Here is a 23260-nt window from a genome sequence, read left to right on the forward strand (position 1 = left end):
GCAATGCCGTATCACTAGTAGAGCTGTCAATGAATCTGTTATTGTTACTGTTGTTTATGGTGCAACTGAGGTGACTGACCATCAGATTTTGTGGACTGCACTGGAAACACTCGCTCAGCAGTGCTCAGACGTCCCATGGTTGGTGGGAGGGGACTTTAATGAAGTACGAGACCTTAATGAGGTATGTACAATTCAGGAGATATAAGGATGGCCACAACAGAATTTAATACCGGTATTCTGGAGGCGGGCCTGATTCCACTTCCAATGCAAGGTGAATGGTTTATATGGCTAATTGCAGTACAACCGCGTGGAGTTTATGGAAGCGGTTGGATCGGATCCTTATTAATGATCGTTGGCTGGCAAGGTTCCATACCTCATCCTATCACAGTCTTACAACACGGACATCTGACCACTCGCCACTGGTTCTACATGGGAATTCACAACAACTTAATGGAGGTATGTTTCGATTTGATAACTATCTGGCCCTTCCATCTGAGTTCATTCCCAATGTACAGAGCATTTGGCATCATGAGGTTGTTGGTATACCTATGTATGTCGTGACACGTAAATTGAAGACACTTAAACCGGTCTTCCGACTATAGAGGAGGAATAAGGGGGATTTGACGCTGAATGTCCAATTAGCCAAAGGTTTTCTCGATGAAGCACAACAATTGGTGAGCTCTAACAGACAAAATGAGCTCTACTTACTACTGGAATATTGTTGTCGAATCGTTTATGCTAAAGCGACAAAACTCGAACCAATTATGTTGCAGCAAAGAGCTAAGATGCAGTGGATGAAAGACGGAGACCAATGTTCCACGGTTTTCTTTCGTAAGATTGCTCAGAGACAAGTAATGAGGAGAATCTTGCAGATCAATGATGAGAATGGTACCACACACACGGATCAAGGGGAGGTCGCCCATGAGTTTGTCTCATACTATCAAAACCTTTTAGGAGGTACCAGATAACGGTTGACAGTGGATATTCGATACCTTAAACCAGGGGCGAGGCACTGTATTATTGATGAGGAAGCTAGCCACTTACTCCTACCATTATCGCCGAATGATGTGAAGTAAGCAGTGTTTGATATCGCTGAAGACAAGGCGCCAGGACCTGATGGTTACTGTTTACGGTTTTAAGGTGGCTTGGCTTGTGGTGGGGGAAGAAGTAATGAGGCAGTTCTGGATTTCTTTTCTACCGAAAAACTACTGAAACATATCAACTCCACAATTTTGGCTCTAATACCAAAGGTACACACTCCTTTGTCGGTTAATGATTTTAGACCGATTTTCATGCTGCAATGTTTTATACAAGATCATTTCGAAACTACTTGTTCAGAGACTTAGTGTTTTGCTAGATAAGGTTATTAGCCCCTGTCAGACAACTTTTATTCTGGGAAGAAACACTGGGGACAACATTATGTTAGCCCAGGAACTATTCTCGGGCTATAACTAGATGCGCCTACCTCCTAGATGCGTGCTTAAAGTGGATATCAGGAAGGCCTATGATACGGTGGAGTGGGACTTCTTGTTAGCAGTTTTATAGTTGTTCGGATTCCCACCTAAGTTCATAAGGTGGATCGAGGAGTGTGTTTCCACGACATCATTCTTGATTGGTCTCAATGGAAAACCTCATGGGTTCTTTTTTTTGGGTAAAGGTAAGTAACCTCATGGGTTCTTTATTGGAGCGAGAGGATTACGACAGGGAGACCCACTATCGCCTTATTTGTTTGTCCTCGTTATGGAAGCTTTACATTTGGGATTCATGCAACGAATTGAGCAGGACATGCAATTCACCTATCATTTTAAGTGTGAGAGTTCCAAGGTTTTCCAGATGGGATTTGCAGACGACCTACTTCTTTTTCTGCCGAGCTGACTTTGACTCCATCAGAGTCTTCAAGGAGGGATTGGACTGGTTTGCGGAGGTGTCGGGCCTTAGGCTGAATGTTCAAAAAAGCCACTTAATCATCTCCCATTTGGCTCAAGAATTGAAAAATCAGATGTTGGAGTTTTTGGGCTTCCAAGAGGGGCATCTACCGATGAGGTATCTGGGTCTCCCCTTAATCTCTTCTAGACTGTCTATCTCTGACTGTCAGCCTCTTATTTCAAAAATCGATGCACGCATTACTGGATGGGAAGGGATTTCGTTATCATATGTTGGGCGGGTACAAATCATCAAATCTGTACTTTCGGTATTGAGTTTATATTGTGCATCTGCATTCACACTACCTAAGAAAGTTATCAATGAAATTGAGAAGAGGTTGAGGAATTTCCTATGGAAGGGTATGACGTCTAGTGGCTACGCCAAGGTAGCTGGAAAGATGTGTGTCGACCAGCAGATGAGGGGGGACTTGGGTTCAAGGACATCTCTACCTTGAATCGCGCATTAATGAGCAAGAAATTATGTGATGTTATCCGGTGTGACAGGACATCCATCTGGGTTCAATGGCTTTACCAAGGCCGATTACGGGACACATCAATTTGGACTGTCCGTGAACATAAATTTTGGATAATATTTATTTTAAATAAAAAATTATAATAATTGAGATTATGTTTTTGTGTGATGACTATAATAACATATTTTAGAGGGTGCAAACAATAAGGGTATTTTTGTTATAAAGCTTTTGGTCCATATTATGAGGGAGTTTGTTATATTTTATAGTTTAAAGGGGTATATATGACGATTTTATGTATACTTTAGGGATGGAAAGTGCATTTGACCCAAAATGTTATTTTATTTTATTTGACATTTTCAATTGAGGATTTTTACAATCAAAACTAGTATAGTAAGTTCCTTTTACTAAATTTTTTTTATATTTATACATTTGGTTGTTTTTGTTATAAATGTTATTAACTCAAGTTTTTATATATATATTTTATTTTGTTGTGGAAATATGGCATAGCAAAATAATATTGCTATTGTTATTTATTTTAGAGGTCAATGGATTGATTCATATGATTGTGTGAGTTAAAATCACTCTTAGTCATATTTATGAAAATATATTATAGTACTACGTTTGTTGAACTAGAGTCGATTTTGTATGAAAAACTTGGTCTTAATGTTTGATACAAAGTTATATGAGATAAACATATATTGTATGGGATAGTTACACCTCCCATTCTTAAGGTTTTGTGTAACTACACGTAAATTTTATGTAATTTGAAAAAATTAAATATAGTATTCCTAAAGTTTGTTTATGTTACTCAAAGTTCACAGAATTTGCTAATATGAATAAAAAATTGAATGAAAATCCATTATTACCCCCAATTCACTTATTTTTTTTTTCGGTAAAAGTAAGTTTCATTGAGTAAAATTGGTACAGTACAACAATGTGGTCACCAAATGGTTTATCCCTCGACAGGCCAAGGGATTCGCCGTAATCGAAATAAAGCACGTGTACTGACTGATCTAGATAGTAGAGATTTGAACCCATTATATTTTTATAGTAGTGTATCAATTGTACCATTCGATTAAAGCGACGTTCCCAATTCACTTATTATTGACTTATTACAAGTCAAACAAATCTTTTTATAGCTAAACTACCCTGCATCTTCACATGTTAATGCATGTAAGGAAATATATTTTCTAGTTTAGTCAGAAAGTATTATTTTACTTGAAATAAGTCAATAATAAGTCAATTGGGCGTAAATATGAATTGTCATCCTTTTTTAAAAAAAATATTAGCAATTTTTATGAATTTTAAGTGATAGATGGGTAAATTTATTAGACGAAAATAAACCTCATGAGTACTAAATGTAAATTTCCAAACCACAGGAGATCTACGTGTAATTATACCAGATATCATGGAAAGACAGTGTAATTATTTGGGCCAAATTGCATAAAACCACTCAGCAAAAACCCCCCTTCTGATTTGAAAATAGGCAAAACACCCCTATGTCTATTTTTTTTTGGGTAAATGTAAGTTTCATTAATAAAATAATAGTACAATACAACATGGTGGTTATCAGTTGGTGTCTCCCCCGACAGGCCAAGGGATATGCCAAAGTTTAAATAAAGCTCGTGTACTAACTAAACTAGGTAAAGTAATGCTATGTATCAGCTGCCTGATGTCCTCAATAATTACTACTGCCATGGTGCTGGGTGTCCTTTTGGTTTGCTCGAATCGTCTCAAATTCCTCTCCTTCGAAATGTGGTACACACATGATGCTAATAGCGTTCGGTAAGACATGTTAATAATATGCTTACCCCTCCATTTCCGGGACGCCCATGTAATATTCGTCATCCAGTCTCTATTGGGCCACGAGAATCATACCATTTTTCGAATTTTTGTGAGACACTGTCGATTAAATCTACACTGTAAAAATAAGTGGCCATGTGTCTCCGTTGCTCCCTCGCTGCATAGAATACACGGGCCAAGGTGGGCTAGTCATGGTTTATCCGCCGTAGCCAACTTGCCAAGCATAACAAGCCATAGGATGAATAAGTGACATGAAATCTTGAGGGATCCCGAAAGAAGCGAGGACCAGTCTACTTTCGGTCCAGGTGGATCAAAATCCTATAAAGAGCGTGAGCTGTAGGAAGCCCATGATTGAACCTCCAAATAATACGGTCCTCCCCTCCATGGATATTGGGTAGTACATGGAGGGTTTGCACGGTTTTATTAAAGTATGTTTGTTTCCCTTTTATACTAACTTGCAGTTATTATTACGCTTAGCAAATTTACAACACAAATGCTTTGATCTAGACCAACGTTTGGGTCAAGTTTCGTCGAATTCTGAAAACATTCAAAATTTAGCTGTTTTGCACGGTTTTATTAAAGCAAGTTTGTTTCCCTTTTATACTAACTTGTAGTTATTATTTCGCTTAGAAAATTTAACACACAAATTCTAGGGTCTAGACCTACGTTTGGGTCAAGTTTCGTCGAATTCTGAGAATGCTCAAAATTAACTGTTTTCCACGGTTTTATTAAAACAAGTTTGTTTCCCTTTTATACTAACTTGTAGTTATTACTATTGCTTAACAAATTTACAATACAAATGCTTGGGTCGAGACCAACGTTTGGGTCAAGCTTCATCGAATTCTGAGAACGTTAAAAAATTAGCTGTTTTGCACGGTTTCTTTGGTAAAATGTAATTTTCATTAATAAAGGAAAAAAATGGTAAAATAATGCCCCTCGTCAGGTGTCTCCCTCGACAGGCCAAGGGATCCGCCATAGTCTATATAATGCACGTGTGCTAACAGAGCTAGGGAGTTCTAGACTAATTATGCGCTGGCGTATATATTCCATAATCAGGTTTGCTACCACGCTAGGAGGGTTCTCAACTTGCTTAAATCTTCTAGTGTTCCTCTCCATCCAAATATGATAAACACACGATCCTTATAGTGCAAGGTATGCAATGTTGATGATATATTTCCCACGCCATTTCCGTGCCCCCCATACAATATCTTGTGTCCATTCCGATTTGGCCACTGAAATCGTACCATGCGTCGTATAGTGCTGATGCATCGTCTACTAAATCTGCAGTGGAAGAACAAGTGGTCGTGTGATTCGACCATGTCATCATTGCAAAGTACGCAATGCCCAAGGTGGGATAACCATGGTTTATCCATTGTGGCCAGCTTCTCCAGAATCGCAAGCCACAGGATGAACATATGACGAGGAATCTTCAGAGGGCCTAAAAGTAGTGAAGTCCAGTCTACTTTCTGTCCCGGTGGCATCATAAGCCGATAGAGCTCCTGAGTGGTGGGGCTCCCATTCATAAATCTCCAAATAATCCGATCTGATCCTCCATAGATACGAGGTAGTGTGTGAGTAATCTCTAAGCACTCCATGTCCGTAATCAATGGCCACTCCCATTGATTCTCGTGGATAAGTGAATTTAATGTAGCATTCTCATGCAAACCCAATCTGGAAGGCCCTTGTGGGAATCTATCTATGAGTGGTCCAAGGGTGTGCCATGGATCCTTCCATAAATAAAATTCACTCCCATCACCAATGCGGTATTCAACGATAGATTGTATTCAAGTACGCAAACGCAAGAGTTTCCTCCATTCCCATGGCCCCTTTTGATCCAGTATAGTCCAGATTGAACTATCCCGTAAGCGTCCACTAATCAACCAATCCACCCATATCGACGTCCTGTCACATCGGATGACCTCGCATAGTTTTTTGCACATAAGAGCACGGTTTTATTAAAATAAGTTTGTTTCCCTTTTATACTAACTTGTAGTTATTATTACGCTTAGCAAATGCATAACACAAATGCTTGGGTCTAGATCTACGTTTGGGTAAAGTTTCGTCGAATTGTGAGAACGTTCAAAATTCAGTTGTTTTGCACGGTTTTATTAAAGCAAGTTTGTATCCCTTTTATACTAACTTGTAGTTATTATTACGCTTAGAAAATGTATAATACAAATGCTTGGGTCTAGATATACGTTTGGGTCAAGTTTCATCGAATTCTGAGAACGTTCAAAATTTAGCTGTTTAGCACAGTTTTATTAAAGCAAGTTTGTTTCCCTTTTATACTAACTTGAAGTTATTATTACGCTTAGCAAATTTACAACACAAATGCTTTGATCTAGACCAACGTTTGGGTCAAGTTTCGTCGAATTCTGAGAACGTTCAAAATTTAGCTATTCTGCACGGTTTTATTCAAGCAAGTTTGTTTTCATTTTATACTAAGTTTTAGTTACTATTACGCTTAGCAAATTTACAATACAAATGCTTGGGTCTAGACCTGCGATTAGTTCAAGTTTCGTCGAATTCTGAGAACGTTCAAAAGTTAGTTGTTTTGCACGATTTTATTAAAGCATGTTTGTTTCCCTTTTATACTAATTTGTAGTTATTATTACGCTTAGCAAATTTACAACACAAATGCTTTGATCTACACCAACACTTGGGTCAAGTTTCGTCGAATTATGAGAACGTTCAAAATTTAGCTGTTTTGCACGGTTTTATTAAAGCAAGTTTGTTTTCCTTTTATACTAACTTGTAGTTATTATTTTGCTTAGAAAATTTAACACACAAATTCTTGAGTCTAGACCTACGTTTGGGTCAAGTTTCGTCGAATTATGAGAAGGCTCAAAATTTAGCTGTTTTCCACGGTCTTATTAAAACAAGTTTGTTTGCCTTTTATACTAACTTGTAGTTATTACTATTGCTTAACAAATTTACAATACAAATGCTTGGGTCGAGACCAACGTTTGGGTCAAGCTTCGTCGAATTCTGAGAACGTTCAAAAATTAGCTGTTTTGCACGATTTTTTTTGGTAAAATGTAATTTTCATTAATAAAGGAAAAAAATGGTACAACAATGCCCCTCGTCAGGTGTCTCCCTCGACAGGCCAAGGGATCCGCCATAATCTATATAATGCACGTGTGCTAACAGAGCTAGGGAGTTCTAGACTAATTATGCGCTAGCGTATATCTTCCATAATCAGGTTTGCTACCACGCTAGGAGGGTTCTCAACTTGCTCAAATCTTCTAGTGTTCCTCTCCTTCCAAATATGACAAGCACACGATCCTAATAGTGCACGGTATGCAATGTTGATGATATGTTTCCCACGCCATTTCCGTGCCCCCCATACAATATCTTGTGTTCATTCCCGATTTGGCCACTGAAATCGTACCATGCGTCGTATAGTGCTGATGCATCGTCTACTAAATCTGTAGTGGAAGAACAAGTGGTCGTGTGATTCGACCATGTCATCATTGCAAAGTACGCAATGCCCAAGGTGGGATAACCATGGTTTATCCATTGTGGTCAGCTTCTCCAGAATCGCAAGCCACAGGATGAACATATGACGAGGAATCTTCAAAGGGCCTGAAAGTAGTGAAGTCCAGTCTACTTTCGGTCCCGGTGGCATCATAAGCCGATAGAGCTCCTGAGTGGTGGGGCTCCCATTCATAAATCTCCAAATAATCTGATCTGATCCTCCATAGATACGAGGAAGTCTTATACTTGGGCTTCCTGCAGTTGATTGATCAGGAGGAGATATTTTCCTATCATTGGAAATGCGAGACAGCCAGGATCTTTCAGTTGGGGTTTGCTGATGATATGATATTATTTTGTCGTGCTAATATGGAATCCCTAAGAATCTTTAAAGCAGGACTGGATCGTTTTGCTGAATGATCGGGTCTTAGACTGAACGTGCAGAAAAGCCACTTGAGTATCTCACGCTCAGCGCAAGCATTGCGTGAGGAGATGTTGGCACTACTCGGATTTCAGGAAGCGGTTCTTTCAATGAGGTATCTGGGATTACCTTTTATATCGTCCCGACTAACTATTGCAGATTGCCGTCCACTATTACTGAAGATTGACAAACGGATTGCTGGATGGGAAGGTACCACTATATCTTATGCTGGTAGAGTACAAATTATTAAATCTGTACTTATATCACTGAGTCTTTATTGAGCATCGGCATTTATATTACCAAAGAAAGTCATAAATGAAATTGAGAAAAGGTTACGAGCTTTCTTGTGGAAGGGAACGACGAATAGTGGATATGCCAAGGTTGCGTGGAAAGATATATGCCGACCGAAGGAGGAGGGAGGACTTGGATTCAAGGATATCAGTACCTTGAACCGTGCATTGATGACAAAAAAACTATGTGATGTCATTAGATGCGATAGGACATCGATTTGGGTTGAATGGCTGTACCAGGGACGTCTACAACACACCTCTATATGGATGATTACGGACCATGGCGGTTCATAGGGATGGAGGAAAATCCTTCATTATGGATGTTTCTCCGAACCATGGTAGACTACCGGATTGGAGATGGGTGGAATTTCTTCTTGTGGCAGGATCCGTGTCATCACCTTGGCCCTCTTTGTGACTCCTTCCCACGAGGACCAAGGCTACTTGGACTAGATGAGTCATCCAGACTTAGCACGGTGATTCATGAAGGAGTATGGCAGTGGCCCCTTATCACGGATCTTGAGTGTTCGGAGATCACACATGTACTACCCACTATTTTTGGAGGGGAAGACCGTATAATATGGAGATTTGAAAATGGTCGACCAACAGCACAGGCTATTTATGAGTTACTTGACCCACCAGGACTGAAAGTAGGCTGGTCTTCACTACTTTCGGGATCACTTAAAATTCCACGTCACATCTTTATTCTATGCTTGCCATCCAAGGCAAGTTGGCTACGACAGATAAACCATGGCTTGCTCACCTTGGCACATGTATCCTATGCAATGAAGGAATGACAGAGACACATGCACATTTATTCTTCCAATGCAGATTTAGTAGAAGATGTCTCACGGAAATTCGAAGAACGATACGATTCTTGTGGCCCAATAGAGAGTGGAAAGATGACATTACATGGGCTTCATAGAGATGGAGGGGTAAACACATCATCAACATGTCTTATAGAGCACTAGTTGCAGCATGTGTATACCACATTTAGAAGGAAAGAAACCTGAGACGATTCGATCACACCGAGAGGACGCCTACTACCATAGAATTACTGATCATTGAGGACATTAGACAGTGAATCCATAGCATCCCACTAACTAGATCAGTCAGTACACGTGCTTTATTTCGATTATGGCGAATCCCTTGGCCTGTCGAGAGATAAACCATTTGGTGACCATATTGTTATACTGTACCAATTTTACTCAATGAAACTAACTTTTACCGGAAAATAAAAGATACGAGGCAGTGTGTGAGTAATCTCTAAGCACTCCATGTCCGTAATCAATGGCCACATCCATTGATTCTCGTGGATAACTGAATTCAATGTAGCATTCTCATGATATCCCAATCTGGAAGGCCCTCGTGGGAATCTGTCTATGAGTGGTCCAACGGTGTGCCATGGATCCTTCCATAAATAAAATTCACTCCCCTCACCAATGCGGCATTCAACGATAGATCGTATCCAAGTACGCAAACGGAAGAGTTTCCTCCATCCCCATGGCCCCTTATGATCCGGCATAGTCCAGATTGAACTATCCCGTAAGTGTCCACTAATCAACCAATCCACCCATATCGACGTCCTGTCACATCAGATGACCTCGCATAGTTTTTTGCACATAAGAGCAGGTTTTATTAAAACAAGTTTGTTTCCATTTTATACTACCTGTAGCTATTATTACGCTTAGCAAATGCATAACACAAATGCTTGGGTCTAGATCTTTTTTTTTTTGGGTAAATGTAAATTTCATTAATAAAGAGTAATGGTATAGTACAACATGTGATCATCAAATGGTTGGGTCTAGATCGACGTTTGGGTCAAGTTTCGTCGAATTGTAAGAACGTTCAAAATTCAGTTGTTTTGCACGGTTTTATTAAAACAAGTTTGTATCCCTTTTATACTAACTTTTAGTTATTATTACGCTTAGCAAATGTGTAACACAAATGCTTGGGTCTAGATCTACGTTTGGGTCAAGTTTCGTCGAATTCTGAGAACGTTCAAAATTTAGCTGTTTAGCACAATTCTACTAAAGCAAATTTGTTTCCCTTTTATACTAACTTGTAGTTATTATTACGCTTAGCAAATTTACTATACAAATGCTTTGATCTAGACCAACGTTTGGGTAAAGTTTCGTCGAATTCTGAGAACGTTCAAAATTTAGCTGTTTTGCACAGTTTTATTAAAGCAAGTTTGTTTTCATTTTATACTAACTTTTAGTTACTATTACGCTTAGAAAATATACAATACAAATGCTTGGGTCTAGACCTGCGATTGGTTCAAGTTTCGTTGAATTCTGAGAAACGTTCAAAAGTTAGTTGTTTTGCACGGTTTTATTAAAGCATGTTTGTTTCCCTTTTATACTAACTTGTAGTTATTATTACGCTTAGCAAATTTACAGCACAAATGCTTTGATCTAGACCAACGTTTGGGTCAAGTGTCGTCGAATTATGAGAACGTTCAAAATTTAGCTGTTTTGCACGGTTTTATTAAAGCAAGTTTGTTTCCCTTTTATACTAACTTGTAGTTATTATTTCGCTTAGAAAATTTAACACACAAATTCTTGGGTCTAGACCTACGTTTGGGTCAAGTTTCGTCGAATTCTGTGAACGCTCAAAATTTAGCTGTTTTCCACGATTTTATTAAAACAAGTTTGTTTCCCTTTTATACTAACTTGGAGTTATTACTATTGCTTAACAAATTTACAATACAAATGCTTGGGCCTAGACCAACGTTTGGGTCAAGCTTCGTCGAATTCTGAGAACGTTAAAAAATTTGCTGTTTTGCACGATTTTTTTGGTAAAATGTAATTTTCATTAATAAAGGAAAAAAATGGTACAACAATGCCCCTCGTCAGGTGTCTCCCTCGACAGGGCAAGGGATCCTCCATAGTCTATAAAATGCACGTGTGCTAACAGAGCTAGGGAGTTCTAGACCAATTATGCGCTGGCGTATATCTTCCATAATCAGGTTTGCTACCACGCTAGGAGGGTTCTCAACTAGCTCAAATCTTCTAGTGTTCCTCTCCTTCCAAATATGATAAACACACGATCCTAATAGTGAACGGTATGCAATGTTGATGATATGTTTCACACGCCATTTCCGTGCCCCTCATACAATATCTTGTGTCCATTCCTGATTTGGCCACTGAAATCGTACCATGCGTTGTATAGTGCTGATGCATCGTCTACTAAATCTGCAGTGGAAGAACAAGTGGTCGTGTGATTCGACCATGTCATCATTGCAAAGTACGCAATGCCCAAGGTGGGATAACCATGGTTTGTCCATTGTGGCCAGCTTCTCCAGAATCGCAAGCCACAGGATGAACATATGACGAGGAATTTTCAGAGGGCCTGAAAGTAGTGAAGTACAGTCTACTTTCGCTCCCGGTGGCATCATAAGCTGATAGAGCTCTTGAGTGGTGGGGCTCCCATTCATAAATCTTCAAATAATCCGATCTGATCCTCCATAGATACGAGGCAGTGTGTGAGTAATCTCTAAGCACTCCATGTCCGTAATCAATGGCCACTGCCATTGATTCTCGTGGATAACTGAATTCAATGTTGCATTCTCATGCAAACCCAATCTGGAAGGCCCTCGTGGGAATCTATGAGTCGTCCAAGGGTGTGCCATGCATCCTTCCATAAATAAAATTCACTCCCATCACCAATGCGGTATTCAACGATAGATCGTATCCAAGTACGCAAACACAAGAGTTTCCTCCATCCCCATGGCCCCTTATGATCCGATAACTATCCCGTAAGCGTCCACTAATCAACCAATCCACCCATATCGACGTCCTGTCACATCGGATGACCTCGCATAGTTTTATGCACATAAGAGCACAATTTTATTAAAACAAGTTTGTTTCCCTTTTATACTAACTTGTAGTTATTATTACGCTTAGCAAATGCATAACACAAATGGTTGGGTCTAGATCTACGTTTGGGTCAAGTTTCGCCGAATTGTAAGAACGTTCAAAATTCAGTTGTTTTGCACGGTTTTATTAAAACAAGTTTGTATCCCTTTTCTACTAACTTTTAGTTATTATTACGCTTAGCAAATGTGTAACACAAATGCTTGGGTCTAGATCTACGTTTGGGTCAAGTTTCGTCGAATTCTGAGAACGTTCAAAATTTAGCTGTTTAGCACAGTTCTACTAAAGCAAATTTGTTTCCCTTTTATACTAACTTGTAGTTATTATTACGCTTAGCAAATTTACTATACAAATGCTTTGATCTAGACCAACGTTTGGGTAAAGTTTCGTCGAATTCTGAGAACGTTCAAAATTTAGCTGTTTTGCACAGTTTTATTAAAGAAAGTTTGTTTTCATTTTATACTAACTTTTAGTTACTATTACGCTTAGAAAATATACAATACAAATGCTTGGGTCTAGACCTGCGATTGGTTCAAGTTTCGTTGAATTCTGAGAAACGTTCAAAAGTTAGTTGTTCTGCACGGTTTTATTAAAGCATGTTTGTTTCCCTTTTATACTAACTTGTAGTTATTATTACGCTTAGCAAATTTACAGCACAAATGCTTTTATCTAGACCAACGTTTGGGTCAAGTGTCGTCGAATTCTGAGAACGTTCAAAATTTAGCTGTTTTGCACGGTTTTATTAAAGCAAGTTTGTTTCCCTTTTATACTAACTTGTAGTTATTATTTCGCTTAGAAAATTTAACACACAAATTCTTGGGTCTAGACCTACGTTTGGGTCAAGTTTCGTCGAATTCTGTGAACGCTCAAAATTTAGCTGTTCTCCACGATTTTATTAAAACAAGTTTGTTTCCCTTTTATACTAACTTGGAGTTATTACTATTGCTTAACAAATTTACAATACAAATGCTTGGGTCTAGACCAACGTTTGGGTCAAGCTTCGTCGAATTCTGAGAACGTTAAAAAATTTGCTGTTTTGCACGATTTTTTTGGTAAAATGTAATTTTCATTAATAAAGGAAAAAAATGGTACAACAATGCCCCTCGTCAGGTGTCTCCCTCGACAGGGCAAGGGATCCTCCATAGTATATATAATGCACGTGTGCTAACAGAGCTAGGGAGTTCTAGACTAATTATGCGCTGGCGTATATCTTCCATAATCAGGTTTGCTACCACGCTAGGAGGGTTCTCAACTTGCTCAAATCTTCTAGTGTTCCTCTCCTTCCAAATATGATAAACACACGATCCTAATAGTGAACGGTATGCAATGTTGATGATATGTTTCACACGCCATTTCCGTGCCCCTCATACAATATCTTGTGTCCATTCCTGATTTGGCCACTGAAATCGTACCATGCGTTGTTGTATAGTGCTGATGCATCGTCTACTAAATCTGCAGTGGAAGAACAAGTGGTCGTGTGATTCGACCATGTCATCATTGCAAAGTACGCAATGCCCAAGGTGGGATAACCATGGTTTGTCCGTTGTGGCCAGCTTCTCCAGAATCGCAAGCCACAGGATGAACATATGACGAGGAATCTTCAGAGGGCCTGAAAGTAGTGAAGTACAGTCTACTTTCGGTCCCAGTGGCATCATAAGCTGATAGAGCTCTTGAGTGGTGAGGCTCCCATTCATAAATCTCCAAATAATCCGATCTGATCCTCCATAGATACGAGGTAGTGTGTGAGTAATCTCTAAGCACTCCATGTCCGTAATCAATGGCCACTGCCATTGATTCTCGTGGATAAGTGAATTCAATGTTGCATTTTCATGCAAACCCAATCTGGAAGGCCCTCGTGGGAATCTATCTATGAGTGGTCCAAGGGTGTGCCATGCATCCTTCCATAAATAAAATTCACTCCCATCACCAATGCGGTATTCAACGATAGATCGTATCCAAGTACGCAAACGCAAGAGTTTCCTCCATCCCCATGGCCCCTTATGATCCGATAACTATCCCGTAAGCGTCCACTAATCAACCAATCCACCCATATCGACGTCCTGTCACATCAGATGAGCTCGCATAGTTTTATGCACATAAGAGCACAATTTTATTAAAACAAGTTTGTTTCCCTTTTATACTAACTTGTAGTTATTATTACGCTTAGCAAATGCATAACACAAATGCTTGGGTCTAGATCTACGTTTGGGTCAAGTTTCGCCGAATTGTGAGAACGTTCAAAATTCAGTTGTTTTGCACGATTTTATTAAAGCAAGTTTGTATCCCTCTTATACTAACTTTTAGTTATTATTACGCTTAGCAAATGTGTAACACAAATGCTTGGGTCTAGATCTACGTTTGGGTCAAGTTTTGTCGAATTCTGAGAACGTTCAAAATTTAGCTGTTTAACACAGTTCTACTAAAGCAAGTTTGTTTCCCTTTTATACTAACTTGTAGTTATTATTACGCTTAGCAAATTTACTATACAAATGCTTTTATCTAGACCAACGTTTGGGTAAAGTTTCGTCGAATTATGAGAACGTTCAAAATTTAGCTATTTTGCACAGTTTTATTAAAGCAAGTTTGTTTTCATTTTATACTAACTTTTAGTTACTATTACGCTTAGCAAATATACAATACAAATGCTTGGGTCTAGACCTGCGATTGGTTCAAGTTTCGTCGAATTCTGAGAAACGTTCAAAAGTTAGTTGTTTTGCACGGTTTTATTAAAGCATGTTTGTTTCCCTTTTATACTAACTTGTAATTATTATTACGCTTAGCAAATTTACAGCACAAATGCTTTGATCTAGACCAACGTTTGGGTCAAGTGTCGTCGAATTCTGAGAACGTTCAAAATTTAGCTGTTTTGCACGGTTTTATTAAAGCAAGTTTGTTTCCCTTTTATACTAACTTGTAGTTATTATTTCGCTTAGAAAATTTAACACACAAATTCTTGGGTCTAGACCTACGTTTGGGTCAAGTTTCGTCGAATTCTGAGAACGCTCAAAATTTAGATGTTTTCCACGATTTTATTAAAACAAGTTTGTTTCCCTTTTATACTAACTTGGAGTTATTACTATTGCTTAACAAATTTACAATACAAATGCTTGGGTCTAGACCAACGTTTGGGTCAAGCTTCATCGAATTCTGAGAACGTTCAAAAATTAGCTGTTTTGCACGGTTTTTTTTGGTAAAATGTAATTTTCATTAATTAAGGAAAAAATGGTACAACAATGCCCCTCGTCAGGAGTCTCCCTCGACAGGCCAAGGGATCCGCCATAGTCTATATAATGCACGTGTGCTAACAGAGCTAGAGAGTTCTAGATTAATTATGCGCTGGCGTATATCTTCCATAATCAGGTTTGCTACCACGCTAGGAGGGTTCTCAACTTGCTCAAATCTTCTAATGTTCCTCTCCTTCAAAATTTGATAAACACACGATCCTAGTAGTGCACGGTATGCAATGTTGATGATATGTTTCCCACGCCATTTTCGTGCCCCCCATACTATATCTTGTGTCCATTCCCGATTTGGCCACTGAAATCGAACAATGCGTCGTATAGTGCTGATGCATCGTCTACTAAATCCGCAGTGGAAGAACAAGTGGTCGTGTGATTCGACCATGTCATCATTGCAAAGTACGCAATGCCCAAGGTGGGATAACCATGGTTTATCCGTTGTGGCCAGCTTCTCCAGAATCGCAAGCCAAAGGATGAACATATGACGAGGAATCTTCAGAGGGCCTGAAAGTAGTGAAGTACAGTCTACTTTCGGTCCCGGTGGCATCATAAGCTGATAGAACTCTTGAGTGGTGAGGCTCCCATTCATAAATCTCCAAATAATCCGATCTGATCCTCCATAGATACGAGGTAGTGTGTGAGTAATCTCTAAGCACTCCATGTCCGTAATCAATGGCCACTGCCATTGATTCTCGTGGATAAGTGAATTCAATGTTGCATTCTCATGCAAACCCAATCTGGAAGGCCCTCGTGGGAATCTATCTATGAGTGGTCCAAGGGTGTGCCATGCATCCTTCCATAAATAAAATTCACTCCCATCACCAATGCGGTATTCAACGATAGATCGTATCCAAGTACGCAAACGCAAGAGTTTCCTCCATCCCCATGGCCCCTTATGATCCGATAACTATCCCGTAAGCGTCCACTAATCAACCAATCCACCCATATCGACGTCCTGTCACATCAGATGAGCTCGCATAGTTTTATGCACATAAGAGCACAATTTTATTAAAACAAGTTTGTTTCCCTTTTATACTAACTTGTAGTTATTATTACGCTTAGCAAATGCATAACACAAATGCTTGGGTCTATATCTACGTTTGGGTCAAGTTTCGCCGAATTGTGAGAACGTTCAAAATTCAGTTGTTTTGCACGATTTTATTAAAGCAAGTTTGTATCCCTCTTATACTAACTTTTAGTTATTATTACGCTTAGCAAATGTGTAACACAAATGCTTGGGTCTAGATCTACGTTTGGGTCAAGTTTTGTCGAATTCTGAGAACGTTCAAAATTTAGCTGTTTAGCACAGTTCTACTAAAGCAAGTTTGTTTCCCTTTTATACTAACTTGTAGTTATTATTACGCTTAGCAAATTTACTATACAAATGCTTTTATCTAGACCAACGTTTGGGTAAAGTTTCGTCGAATTATGAGAACGTTCAAAATTTAGCTATTTTGCATAGTTTTATTAAAGCAAGTTTGTTTTCATTTTATACTAACTTTTAGTTACTATTACGCTTAGCAAATATACAATACAAATGCTTGGGTCTAGACCTGCGATTGGTTCAAGTTTCGTCGAATTCTGAGAAACGTTCAAAAGTTAGTTGTTTTGCACGGTTTTATTAAAGCATGTTTGTTTCCCTTTTATACTAACTTGTAGTTATTATTACGCTTAGCAAATTTACAGCACAAATGCTTTGATCTAGACCAACGTTTGGGTCAAGTGTCGTCGAATTCTGAGAACGTTCAAAATTTAGCTGTTTTGCACGGTTTTATTAGAGCAAGTTTGTTTCCCTTTTATACTAACTTGTAGTTATTATTTCGCTTAGAAAATTTAACACACAAATTCTTGGGTCTAGACCTACGTTTGGGTCAAGTTTCGTCGAATTCTGAGAACGCTCAAAATTTAGATGTTTTCCACGATTTTATTAAAACAAGTTTGTTTCCCTTTTATACTAACTTGGAGTTATTACTATTGCTTAACAAATTTACAATACAAATGCTTGGGTCTAGACCAACGTTTGGGTCAAGCTTCATCGAATTCTGAGAACGTTCAAAAATTAGCTGTTTTGCACGGTTTTTTTTGGTAAAATGTAATTTTCATTAATTAAGGAAAAAAATGGTACAACAATGCCCCTCGTCAGGAGTCTCCCTCGACAGGCCAAGGGATCCGCCATAGTCTATATAATGCACGTGTGCTAACAGAGCTAGGGAGTTCTAGACTAATTATGCGCTGGCGTATATCTTCCATAATCAGGTTTGCTACCACGCTAGGAGGGTTCTCAACTTGCTCAAATCTTCTAATGTTCCTCTCCTTCAAAATTTGATAAACACACGATCCTAATAGTGCACGGTATGCAATGTTGATGATATGTTTCCCACGCCATTTTCGTGCCCCCCATACTATATCTTGTGTCCATTCCCGATTTGGCCACTGAAATCGAACAATGCGTCGTATAGTGCTGATGCATCGTCTACTAAATCCGCAGTGGAAGAACAAGTGGTCGTGTGATTCGACCATGTCATCATTGCAAAGTACGCAATGCCCAAGGTGGGATAACCATGGTTTATCCGTTGTGGCCAGCTTCTCCAGAATCGCAAGCCAAAGGATGAACATATGACGAGGAATCTTCAGAGGGCCTGAAAGTAGTGAAGTACAGTCTACTTTCGGTCCCGGTGGCATCATAAGCTGATAGAACTCTTGAGTGGTGAGGCTCCCATTCATAAATCTCCAAATAATCCGATCTGATCCTCCATAGATACGAGGTAGTGTGTGAGTAATCTCTAAGCACTCCATGTCCGTAATCAATGGCCACTGCCATTGATTCTCGTGGATAAGTGAATTCAATGTTGCATTCTCATGCAAACCCAATCTGGAAGGCCCTCGTGGGAATCTATCTATGAGTGGTCCAAGGGTGTAGCATGCATCCTTCCATAAATAAAATTCACTCCCATCACCAATGCGGTATTCAACGATAGATCGTATCCAAGTACGCAAACGCAAGAGTTTCCTCCATCCCCATGGCCCCTTATGATCCGATAACTATCCCGTAAGCGTCCACTAATCAACCAATCCACCCATATCGACGTCCTGTCACATCAGATGACCTCGCATAGTTTTATGCACATAAGAGCACATTTTTATTAAAACAAGTATGTTTCCCTTTTATACTAACTTGTAGTTATTATTACGCTTAGCAAATGCATAACACAAATGCTTGGGTCTAGATCTACGTTTGGGTCAAGTTTCGCCAAATTGTGAGAACGTTCAAAATTCATTTGTTTTGCACGATTTTATTAAAGCAAGTTTGTATCCCTCTTATACTAACTTTTAGTTATTATTACGCTTAGCAAATGTGTAACACAAATGCTTGGGTCTAGATCTACGTTTGGGTCAAGTTTTGTCGAATTCTGAGAACGTTCAAAATTTAGCTGTTTAGCACAGTTCTACTAAAGCAAGTTTGTTTCCCTTTTATACTAACTTGTAGTTATTATTACGCTTAGCAAATTTACAGCACAAATGCTTTGATCTAGACCAACGTTTGGGTAAAGTTTCGTCGAATTCTGAGAACGTTCAAAATTTAGCTGTTTTGCACAGTTTTATTAAAGCAAGTTTGTTTTCATTTTATACTAACTTTTAGTTACTATTACACTTAGCAAATATACAATACAAATGCTTGGGTCTAGACCTGCGATTGGTTCAAGTTTCGTCGAATTCTGAGAAACGTTCAAAACTTAGTTGTTTTGCACGTTTTTATTAAAGCATGTTTGTTTCACTTTTATACTAACTTGTAGTTATTATTACGCTTAGCAAATTTACAGCACAAATGCTTTGATCTAGACCAACGTTTGGGTCAAGTGTCGTCGAATTCTGAGAACGTTCAAAATTTAGCTGTTTTGCACGGTTTTATTAAAGCAAGTTTGTTTCCCTTTTATACTAACTTGTAGTTATTATTTCGCTTAGAAAATTTAACACACAAATTCTTGGGTCTAGACCTACGTTTGGGTCAAGTTTCGTCGAATTCTGAGAACGCTCAAAATTTAGCTGTTTTCCACGATTTTATTAAAACAAGTTTGTTTCCCTTTTATACTAACTTGGAGTTATTACTATTGCTTAACAAATTTACAATACAAATGCTTGGGTCTAGACCAATGTTTGGGTCAAGCTTCGTCGAATTCTGAGAACGTTCAAAAATTAGCTGTTTTGCACGGTTTTTTTTGGTAAAATGTAATTTTCATTAATAAAGGAAAAAAATAGTACAACAATGCCCCTCGTCAGGAGTCTCCCTCGACAGGCCAAGGGATCCGCCATAGTCTATATAATGCACGTGTGCTAACAGAGCTAGGGAGTTCTAGACTAATTATGCGCTGGCGTATATCTTCCATAATCAGGTTTGCTACCACGCTAGGAGGGTTCTAAACTTGCTCAAATCTTCTAGTGTTCCTCTCCTTCCAAATATGATAAACACACGATCCTAATAGTGCACGGTATGCAATGTTGATGATATGTTTCCCACGCCATTTTCGTGCCCCCCATACAATATCTTGTGTCCATTCCCGATTTGGCCACTGAAATCGAACCATGCGTCGTATAGTGCTGATGCATCGTCTACTAAATCTGCAGTGGAAGAACAAGTGGTCGTGTGATTCGACCATGTCATCATTGCAAAGTACGCAATGCCCAAGGTGGGATAACCATGGTTTATCCGTTGTGGCCAGCTTCTCCAGAATCGCAAGCCAAAGGATGAACATATGACGAGGAATCTTCAGAGGGCCTGAATGTAGTGAAGTCCAGTCTACTTTCGGTCCCGGTGGCATCATAAGCTGATAAAGCTCCTGAGTGGTGGGGCTCCCATTCATAAATCTCCAAATAATCCGATCTGATCCTCGATAGATACGAGGCAGTGTGTGAGTAATCTCTAAGCACTCCATGTCCGTAATCAATGGCCACTGCCGTTGATTCTCATGGATAACTGAATTCATTGTAGCATTCTCATGCAAACCCAATCTGGAAGGCCCTCGTGGGAATCTATGAGTCGTCCAAGGGTGTGCCATGCATCCTTCCATAAATAAAATTCACTCCCATCACCAATGCGGTATTCAACGATAGATCGTATCCAAGTACGCAAACGCAAGAGTTTCCTCCATCCCCATGGCCCCTTATGATCCGATAACTATCCCGTAAGCGTCCACTAATCAACCAATCCACCCATATCGACGTCCTGTCACATCGGATGACCTCGCATAGTTTTATGCACATAAGAGCACAATTTTATTAAAACAAGTTTGTTTCCCTTTTATACTAACTTGTAGCTATTATTACGCTTAGCAAATGCATAACACAAATGCTTGGGTCTAGATCTACGTTTGGGTCAAGTTTCGCCGAATTGTGAGAACGTTCAAAATTCAGTTGTTTTGCACGATTTTATTAAAGCAAGTTTGTATCCCTCTTATACTAACTTTTAGTTATTATTACGCTTAGCAAATGTGTAACACAAATGCTTGGGTCTAGATCTACGTTTGGGTCAAGTTTTGTCGAATTCTGAGAACGTTCAAAATTTAGCTGTTTAGAACAGTTCTACTAAAGCAAGTTTGTTTCCCTTTTATACTAACTTGTAGTTATTATTACGCTTAGCAAATTTACTATACAAATGCTTTGATCTAGACCAACGTTTGGGTAAAGTTTCGTCGAATTCTGAGAACGTTCAAAATTTAGCTGTTTTGCACAGTTTTATTAAAGCAAGTTTGTTTTCATTTTATACTAACTTTTAGTTACTATTACACTTAGCAAATATACAATACAAATGCTTGGGTCTAGACCTGCGATTGGTTTAAGTTTCATCAAATTCTGAAAAACGTTCAAAAGTTAGTTGTTTTGCACGGTTTTATTAAAGCATGTTTGTTTCCCTTTTATACTAACTTGTAGTTATTATTACGCTTAGCAAATTTACAGCACAAATGCTTTGATCTAGACCAACGTTTGGGTCAAGTGTCGTCGAATTCTGAGAACGTTCAAAATTTAGCTGTTTTGCACGGTTTTATTAAAGCAAGTTTGTTTCCCTTTTATACTAACTTGTAGTTATTATTTCGCTTAGAAAATTTAACACACAAATTCTTGGGTCTAGACCTATGTTTGAGTCAAGTTTCGTCGAATTCTGAGAACGCTCAAAATTTAGCTGTTTTCCACGATTTTATTAAAACAGGTTTGTTTCCCTTTTATACTAACTTGGAGTTATTACTATTGCTTAACAAATTTACAATACAAATGCTTGGGTCTAGACCAACGTTTGGGTCAAGCTTCGTCGAATTCTGAGATTGTTCAAAAATTAGCTGTTTTGCACAGTTTTTTTTGGTAAAATGTAATTTTCATTAATAAAGGAAAAAAATGGTACAACAATGCCCCTCGTCAGGTCTCTCACTCGACAGGCCAAGGGATCCGCCATAGTCTATATAATGCACGTGTGCTAACAGAGCTATGGTGTTCTAGACTAATTATGCGCTGGCGTATATCTTCCATAATCAGGTTTGCTACCACGCTAGGAGGGTTCTCAACTTGCTCAAATCTTCTAGTGTTCCTCTCCTTCCAAATATGATAAACACACGATCCTAATAGTTCACGGTATGCAATGTTGATGATATGTTTCCCACGCCATTTTCGTGCCCCCCATACAATATCTTGTGTCCATTCCCAATTTGGCCACTGAAATCGTACCATGCGTCGTATAGTGCTGATGCATCGTCTACTAAATCTGCAGTGGAAGAACAAGTGGTCGTGTGATTTGACCATGTCATCATTGCAAAGTACGGAATGCCCAAGGTGGGATAACCATGGTTTATCCGTTGTGGCCAGCTTCTCCAGAATCGCAAGCCACAGGATGAACATATGACGAGGAATCTTCAGAGGGCCTGAAAGTAGTGAAGTCCAGTCTACTTTCGGTCCCGGTGGCATCATAAGCCGATAAAGCTCCTGAGTGGTGGGGCTCCCATTCATAAATCTCCAAATAATCCGATCTAATCCTCCATAGATACGAGGCAGTGTGTGATTAATCTCTAAGCCCTCCATGTCCGTAATCAATGGCCACTGGTGTTAATTCTCATGGATAACTGAATTCATTATAGCATTCTCATGCAAACCCAATCTGGAAGGCCCTCGTGGGAATCTGTTTATGAGTGGTCCAAGGGTGTGCCATGGATCCTTCCATAAATAAAATTCTTTTTTTTTTTTTTGGTAAATGTAAGTTTCATTAAGTGAAAAATGGTACAGTATAACAAACTGATCATCAGGTGGTTTCTCCCTCGACTGGCCAAGGGATACGCCATAGTCTATACAAAGCTCGTGTACTGACAGAACTAGCTAATGAAATACTAATGATCCGTTGCCTGACATCATCAACTATCAATAGCGCCATGGTGCTCGGAGTCCTCTCAACGTGCTCAAAACATCTCAGGTTTCTCTCCTTCCAAATGTGGTAAACAGAAGATGCTAGTAGTGCTCGATAAGCTATGTTAACGATGTGCTTACCCCTCCATCTGCGTTCGCCCACTCAATGTCGTTCGCCTAGTCTCTATTGGGCCAGTGAAATCGTACCTTTCTTCGTATTGCTGTGAGATACTGTTTGCTAAATCTGCACTGGAAGAAAAGGTGTGAATGTGTCTCTGTTGCCCCCTCGTTACAAAGTATGCAATTGCCAAAGTGAGATAACCATGGTTTGTCTGTCGTAGGCAGCTTGCCAAGAATAGCAAGCCATAGGATGAATAAGTGAC

This window comes from Sesamum indicum, linkage group LG6, assembly GCF_026168435.1.
Source record: "Sesamum indicum cultivar Baizhima isolate 11 linkage group LG6, ASM2616843v1, whole genome shotgun sequence".
Lineage (NCBI taxonomy): Eukaryota > Viridiplantae > Streptophyta > Magnoliopsida > Lamiales > Pedaliaceae > Sesamum > Sesamum indicum.